This window comes from Chlorocebus sabaeus, chromosome 4 (assembly GCF_047675955.1).
Source record: "Chlorocebus sabaeus isolate Y175 chromosome 4, mChlSab1.0.hap1, whole genome shotgun sequence".
Lineage (NCBI taxonomy): Eukaryota > Metazoa > Chordata > Mammalia > Primates > Cercopithecidae > Chlorocebus > Chlorocebus sabaeus.
The window spans coordinates 44,123,069-44,131,617 of record NC_132907.1 but is presented as its reverse complement, the minus strand read 5'-3'; the positions used below and the strand labels follow the sequence as shown (position 1 = coordinate 44,131,617).

General features: G+C 37.7%; 1 pseudogene; it reads left to right on the top strand.

Annotated features, from left to right (window-relative positions):
• The first annotated feature begins 3,161 nt into the window (after nucleotides 1-3,161).
• On the top strand, nucleotides 3,162-3,734 carry LOC119623325 (small ribosomal subunit protein eS10-like; annotated as a pseudogene).
• Nucleotides 3,735-8,549: the final 4,815 nt, after the last annotated feature.

Genomic DNA, 8,549 nt, shown 5'->3' with positions numbered 1-8,549 from the left:
GTTAGAAAAAATGAGCAGATGAAGCAAGAGGAGTGAAAAAGAAAACTGGATTGCATTTTCTAAAGAAGGAATATTGAAAAGTTTCAGAGCTAGCAACTCTAGCTTTAAAATTTTAATTGTAATGTAAAAGTGAAAATATGCCAAAAATTTCTGAAGCAACCCTAGGAATAGGGTGTTATTCCCCAGAGAGAATATATGCAGGTTCTATTTTACTGTACTCCCTTCCAGCTGCCCCCTATGATCCTTAGTTGAGCTGCCTCAGTTAAGGATCATATTCCAGTGATGGTTTGTCTGAATGTCTGTCTATTCTAGACCACAAGTCAGAAGTTCAAAGGCGGAAATTCAGTTCATACTCTGTTTTGCAATGATTACTGTGTTGCTCAAAGGTCACAAATAGGTTGAGTAAATAAAAACAGTTTTTTTTTTTTAAATTAAGTTCCTGAAACATAATCTGATACTGAAAGGTGTTCTGAGTTATTTTTAGAAAAATTGTAAATGCTACTAAATCAGGCTCTATGTTTTCCAGTTGCTGTTATTTAGAATTATATGTATTCTAGTGTCATAGTTTCCTTTGGTTGTTTTTCCTTTTTTATGGAATTCCTAACATATCCATTCTTTTTCTAAAAATCTTTTTTTTCTCAAACTGTCTTCCAAACTAACCTTTCCTTTGAACCTGTGCTTCTTAATTGTCAATGTGATAAAATGTGTTTGTTTTGTTCCTGCATTCTTTTTTTTTTTTTTTTTGGAAGTCAAATTTTATCATATGAGATGGAATATAATATTGAGATTACTTATTACTTAGGCATGGGATGGGGGGCTTTTAACAACAGATTCCTACATTCTTTAAACAAAGAAACAAACAATGAAATGGAAAGAAATGTGTCAAGGTCACTATTAAGAATAGAAAACAGAACTCTAAAGGAAGATTGCTACCAAGAGAATTGTTTCTAAAGCCAGAGAAAATCACTATGATTTTGTTTTTCTTTGTGTGAGTCTTTTTCTACACATTGATTGTGTCTGTGCCAAGTAACAGAAGGGAAGAGAAAAGCCATTTTAGGACATGCCTGGCAGCATGCAGGTGATTTGGGGCACAGAGGAATTCCAGATCCGCCCACCATAATAGAAGTAAAAAAAACCACAAGGCCAGAAAGAGACAAGGAAAGAAAAATTGAAGACCATTCCAGGCAAGAGATCAGGCCTAATAAGCAGATGCTAACTGGAAGTTCAATTAAGTCAGAATGGAATCTGGGGCAAGAAGAGAAAAGCTGTCAGAGTGAATGAATTAATTTTATAGAGAAGTATAATGCCACATCCATCCAGGTTTATAATCTCAATATCGAATAACAATCATTCTTCAAGCCTAAATCATAGCTTCTTCTGGAATTCTTTCTTGATAACCTCGAAGTGACACGTTTTCTTCTAGGCTCCTTTAGTTCTTAAGGGTACACTTCTCATTTGTTAGCCAATATAGCCTACCTTGTGTCCTGGTTACTTTTCTTGTGTGATGTGTGAACTCTCCTGTGTTGAAGCTTTTACAATTTCTTTTTTGCAACTTCTAGATTGTTTGCATTTTACTGAAATAAATATTTAACTACTGCAGTGACAATTACATCATATGATCATCTGATGACATCAAAATCCTGCATATGAGTAATACTGTTATCATCTCAAATCAAGTTCAAAAGATAAAGACTCTATTTCTAGCACCTTGCATTGTGTACAAGATTGGTAAATTGATGCCATGTCATTGGCTTATGGAAGGTGTTCATAAACCAGTCCCAGACATTCTCAGGTCAGTTGTATTTCCTTGGTATGCTTCACACTTTCATGTTACCTGAAATTATTGTGTTCCCCTCTTTTGTATTTTTCTCCCCACTAACTTGTAAGCTCTGTGTGTGCTAGGAGGCTTTCTGTTTTGTTCACTGACAAATCTTTAGGGCCTAGAAAAGTAGCGCTTATCAGGCACTCCATATCTTTTGAATGGAAAAACTGCTGTTGATTATAACCAGATAATATGAAGCCCTATAATCCAAAAGTCTGAACAGAGTTTATTAAATTAGGGCCTTAGTGTAAGGAATTAGGCAAAGTCTCTATTGATGTAGAAAGATGTTAAAAGGTGCAAAGCAAATATGCCATAGGCCTGTCTGTAAAAGGGAGAAATACTTTTAGGAAGAGGATAGTACACCTCTCAAAGACCAACATGAAGCTTCCAGCTTTCTATTTACCTGGTAAATTGAATTGTTATCAGTTGTATGGTCTCTACTGTATTTTATGCCTACCAACATTGGTGTTCAAAGTTGTCTTTACAATTAGGCTATACATTTAGTTACACTACTCATATAATTATCCATAGCAGAACTTCAGCGATTTGTCTTGCTTTTTGAAGTCCATCCTTCCATGTTACCTCCTTGGTTTATGTACATTATAGGAGTAACTCATAAAGGACAAAGTGCTCACACACTGGTCTCTGTTCCCTACTGCACTTCAAGAGTAGAAGTGTAAGTCAATGCAGCCACAGAAGAGAGCAAAATGACACTAGTATATATGAAGATAGTCACATCCCAAGCCTTGGGGAAATCTACATGTACATAAAAAGACATATACAAGAAAGTTCTTTGCAGCCTTGTCAATAAAAGCAACAAATTTGACATAACTTAAAGTTTTATTAACTTGAAAACAGATAAATACATCATGATATATTCACACCAAGGAATATTTCTCAGCAGTCAAAACAAATGAATTACTGCTGTATCTGTCAACATGAATAAATCTAAAAACAATGTGGAGTGGAAAAAGTTAGATATAACACACTTTATATACAGTTTAAAATTGCAAAAAGCACCATAAAATTTACATATGCATAAATATATAGCAAATGCTAATGAGAGAATAAGTCCTGATTTAATAATAGTGCTTACTTCCATGAATAGAAGAAAGCGAGTGGATAAAATTGAAGAAAATACAGTCTTACAAATGTATATGTAATGTTTAATTGATTCTTTCAAAGTTTTCAAGAAAAAATATTTCATATTAAGGTAGTTATGCACAAGAGTGTTATATCACTTAATGTACTTGCTGTATGTTTGAAACATTGAAATAACAAATACTTATTTTAAAAAAAATTATTTCCACTCCCGGCCCCAGACCCTACAGCCGCCGAGATGTTGATGCCTAAGAAAAACCAGATTGCCACTTATGAAGTCTTTTTTAAGGAGGGAGTCACGGTAGCCAGGAAGGATGTCCACATGCCTAAGTAGCCGGAGCCGGCAGATAAGAATGTGCCCAACGTTCACTCATGAAGGCCATGCAGTCTCTGAAGTCCCGAGGCTACGTGAAGGAACAGTTTGCCTGGAGACACTTCTACTGCGACCTCACCAGTGAAGGTATCCAGTATCTCCATGATTACCTTTACCTGCCCCCAGAGATTGTGCACAGCGGTCCAGAGACTGGCAGACCTCGGCCTAAAGGTCTGGAGGGAAAGCGACCTGCAAGACTCACAAGAGGGTACACCGACAGAGATACCTACAGGCGGAGTGCTATGCCCCCTGGTGCCTAAAAGAAAGCTGAGGCTGGGGCTGGGTCAGCAACTGAATTCCAGTTTAGAGGCGGATTTGGACGTGGACGTGGTCAACCACCTCAGTAAAATTGGAGAGGATTATTTTGCATTGAATAAACTTACAGAGAAAAAAAATTTAAAAACCCAAAGAAAAAACAGTGTATTCACAAAAGGTGAGTTAAAGTTATTGAGGTTGAAATAAGACTGGCAGAAGGAAAGGAAAGAAAGTGAAACTGAACAAGATGGACAAGGTGGAGGAGGGAGCTTGAGAAAGAGATCCAGAGAAATAGGTAAGACCTGAAAGAAAAAATGAACTGGGAAAGTCTCAAGTGATAAAGGATGAGAACGGAGAAGTCACACCAATTCAAGGCAGTGGCTCATGAGTCAATGGGAAACAAAATGGAAAACAGAGCCAGCGCCGTCTGCAGACCACAATAGGAATATCAGCAAAGATGTGTACACATCACTGTAAAGCAAGCAATGTGAAAACATGATTAGTTCCCTTCCTAAGGGTTGATATGCTAGGATAAAGTTAAGAACATTCTAGGAGCCAATTAGCAAAATGCTGCTATTAGAGTATCTGGAAGAAAACTATTGTTCTTATTGTTTCTCAAATCTAGTTTAATTGTGCTAGTAGAATGGTGCAGTGATATATGAAATTGAGTAATGGCTCACCCCCTTCCACCTTCATAGGTAAGAGGAGGTAAAAGGCAAGACGATTGTCTTTCCATCAGAGCAATGAAAGAAGGCAGGGTGACACAATAATGCATCAATGCATGCCAAAAGATTCTATGGCAACATCAAACAACAGCAGCATCTTTACACAGAGAAGTGGGTCTCCACTGGACATTCAAACCAGGATAATTGATTGTAAATCTATGACTCACCAAAATGTAGAAAATCTTACCTGTCAATGGGAACTAGAAGAATATTACAATGAGCCAGGCTGCCATTTATTAAATGGGAACTTGCTGACAGGTATCATATTTCTATTAGGGAAGGAAAAAAACAACCTTCTTGGGAATTTCTATTCATATTAACTGCCTCATCTGACTGTGCACCCTTGCTTTTGGCCAGGGAAGAGAAAATCTGATATCTTTTCACGGGACGATTTCTCTTCTTTAAGTAATCCAGAAAGCAAGATAAGAGAGAAGGAAGCATAGAGAACAAGAGAGAAACAGAGAGTGAATGGCAGAGAGATTGAGAAAATAAATGCCTCCAACCAGAATCAGATCCATCGCCAAGAAAATATTGACAGCTATTTTTTCATTAAGGAAATCATAGAAGCTTTTAAACTTCAGACTCTGTTGAACTCTGTAAAAAATCAACTCTGCACTTTCCTTGTCTATCCTGAAGTGTCACTAAAAAATAAGAACTCATTCCATGAGTTAGTTAACTACCCCCAATGTACCTGTTAATTGATTATTTAGATTAACACTATTTTGGAACAAAGAACTCTTTCTCAAGATTTTTAATATTTTTAAAGTAAATACATAGAATTTGAATAATTTAAGACCTTCAGTGTTAGCCTTTGAAAAACGTAAAAGCATAAGTAAACATACTTGCGGATAACCTCTAAAACAGTTTCTTCTTAAGAACAATTAATTATTTTTTTATTTTTTTATTTTATTTTTTAATTTTTGAGACGGAGTCTCGCTCTGTAGCCCGGGCTGGAGTGCAGTGGCCGGATCTAGGCTCACTGCAAGCTCCGCCTCCCGGGTTCATGCCATTCTCCTGCCTAAGCCTCCCGAGTAGCTGGGACTACAGGCGCTGCCACCGCGCCCGGCTAGTATTTTTTGTATTTTTAGTAGAGACGGGGTTTCACCATGTTAGCCAGGATGGTCTCTATCTCCTGACCTCGTGATCCGCCCGTCTCGGCCTCCCAAAGTGCTGGGATTACAGGCTTGAGCCACCGCGCCCGGCCTTTTTTAACTCTATTTTTAAATGCTGTGGCTTTAATTTTGTCCAAATTTATTCTACACAATTTATAGGGCATTTACAGATACCCAGTTCCCTAATGCAGCCATCCTGACTCTTGGCTTATTTGCTTATTACAAAGCAACAGATGTGATGGTAAAGGTGATGGGGAGTAAACAGTGCGATTGACTGTTTTTAAGTTTTACATTTCAACTAGAAATTAGTACATTTGATTTCTGCATTAAAATAATGGGATATAGTTGTAATATACCATAACATTTATGTCTAGAAATGCCAAGGCAACAAGTCAAATGGCTCCTCTAAACTAGTCCTCATTTTAGAAAATCAGAGGACTTTAGAATTCTGTCTCATAGTTCAATTCCCATGTAATGGACATTATTGACAGATGATATTCTAGACTGAAAATGTGAAGTATGGCCATATTTGTTTTTTTTAAAAAACTGTTGATTCAATAACTGAAAAAGTCTTACTGCCCTAAAACACTTGCTTTTATCAAGCTTCATTTTATTTCGCTGCATCCTTTTTTTAAAGGTTTTTTTTTGTTTTTGTTTTTGTTTTTTTTTATCATGATACTTTAAGTTTTGGGACACATGTGCAGAATGTGCAGGTTTTTTACATAGATATACAGGTGCCATGGTGGTTTGCTGCACCCATCAACCCGTCATCTACATCAGGTATTTCTCCTAATGCTATCCCTCCCCTAGTCCACCACCCCTCAACAGGCCCTGTTGCATAATGTTCTCCTCCATGTGTCCATGTGTTCTCATTGTTGAACTCCCACTTATGAGTGAGAACCTGCACTTGGGAACAACCTAGTTCAGAACAACTCCTGCTTCTAAGGTCTTGACAGCCCTCAAAATAATTTATGGCTACTTTATTTTCTGTCTCTAGCTTTCCCTACTCTAGGATGCTTATCACTAACGTTTGTCAGCAGCACCTCATGGACACAATACACAGACCCTCCATTACCCTGATTGTCCGTGTGCCAGACCACTTTTGGCTCACATTCAGGATGGTAGTTAAAATTCCTGAGCTTTGGAGACAGAGAGAGCTTGGCTGAAATCTCGGCTTTGCTACATTTTAGCTCCATGGCTACTTGGGGGAATGTCGATCACCCCAGGCCTCCTTCACTGAACTTCCCCTTGAATTGCCAGCATCTATACCATTTCCTCCCCAGGAGCGTCCTCAGACTTTAGAAGCCTCCTCTGCCTGCCAATACAAATAATGGGAAATACCTAGGAATTTACATGCCCCAGAATGAGCCTTAACAAATCACTGTGTTCAGTGAGGGACAACCTCCACACCAGAACTTCTCCGCGCTGATAGACTAAGGCTACACTGAGACCTCGAAGGTACATCGTTTAAAAATAGAGTAAAAAAAAAAAAAAAAAAAAAAAATCTGAATATCACAGCAGAGAACATGGCTACAAAATTGAGTCAAAACAAGCCACAATATATAAATAATCTGGTACAGACAAGTTTAATAATTAATTATTCTTCTTAAGAAGAAACTGTTTTGGAGGTATCTGCAAATATTTTTACTTATGCTTTTTTAAAAGACTGACACTGAAGGTCTTAAGTTATTCAAATTCTATGTATTTACTTTAAAAGCATTGAAGATCTTGAGAAAGATCTCTTTGTTCCAAAACAGTGTAAATCTAAATAGTCAATTTACAGATGCACTGAGGGTAGTTAACCAACTCATGGGATGAGTTTTTATTTTTTGGTGCCACTTCAAGATAGACAACAAAAGTGCAGAGTTGATTTTTACAGAATTCAACAGTCTGCAGTTTAAAAGCTTCTATGTTTTCCTTAGTGAAAAAAAAATAGCTGTCAATATTTTCACGGTGATGGACCTGATTCTGGTTGGAAACCTTCATTTTCTCAATCTCTCTGCCTTTCATTCTCTGTTTCTCCTCCCTGCCCAACTTCTCTCATTTTCCTACTGGTTTCTCCTGGAAGCACTTTCTTAATAAAGCACTTGTCCCGGAATCCTCACCTCTGTTTCTGTTTCAGGGAAACCTGGCCAAATATGAGAAATTATTATAATCTCTAAACCCCATTCTCCATAAATGGGGATCAAAATGGTATCTACTGCTAGAATGTAAATGGGATCAAAATGGTATCTACTGCTAGAATTAATTTAGGGAATGAATAAGAAAAAACACATAGCATGTCATAGTTTCACGCCTGATGCGAATGCGTACTAAAATGTAACTATTGTTATTAGATTTTCTGGCAGAGATTGAACAGGACATTCAAGATGCAGAAAATTCAGGACTTTTCCTTCTCAAGTTTGGGAGGCCATTTTTCCACTAAGGAATTCTGAGAACGCTGGCTTCCCTTGAGAGAGCGTGGCACTGCGGACAGCCATAGAATTCAAGCTCCCTGCAAAGGTGTTGAAGGACTTGTGCATGGCTGCCAGACACTGCTCAGCGGCCTGTGCTGCTTTCCTTTCTGTTGGCAGTGAGCCAGAAAGCCCAGATTGGCAGTAGCACTATTTTGCTGTCCTCTCTCAGGCATCAAGAGAAGAAGAATGTTTCCTATATAGAACAGAGAAAGTCAAAATCCAGAATACATGTCCTAAATATTGATTTCAAAGAGTTCTTGTACAGGTTAAATGTGATATAAATCTACATGCCAAATTAGTATAGAAAAAAAATGAGGCTTTCTGTTTTTCATTTGGTTCGGTGTTCTGCATATTTGAGAGGCGTAACATCGTGCAGCCAATTATGAGATTGATATTCGGGGGTCGCACTCACCCAGCTGCAAAGCTCAATGTGGGCTATATAAGCAGCTGAAGGGAACTGGGCAGCAATTTTAATTAATTAGCAATTTAGAGCCTCTCATGCTAAAAGCTACCTTAATGATAAAAAGAGAAATGATGTGGGAAGGCAAAAGAATTTGAAACATTCAGCCTGAAACAACAGATAGATTACCAACAGTGAGCTTTTAAGCAGGAACCTATCTTTTACTCAGCCATTACATGCTAGCTATTAATATTTTATGGTTATAAAAATTGTAAATCAGTGAAAATCAACTTACTATTTTGAGT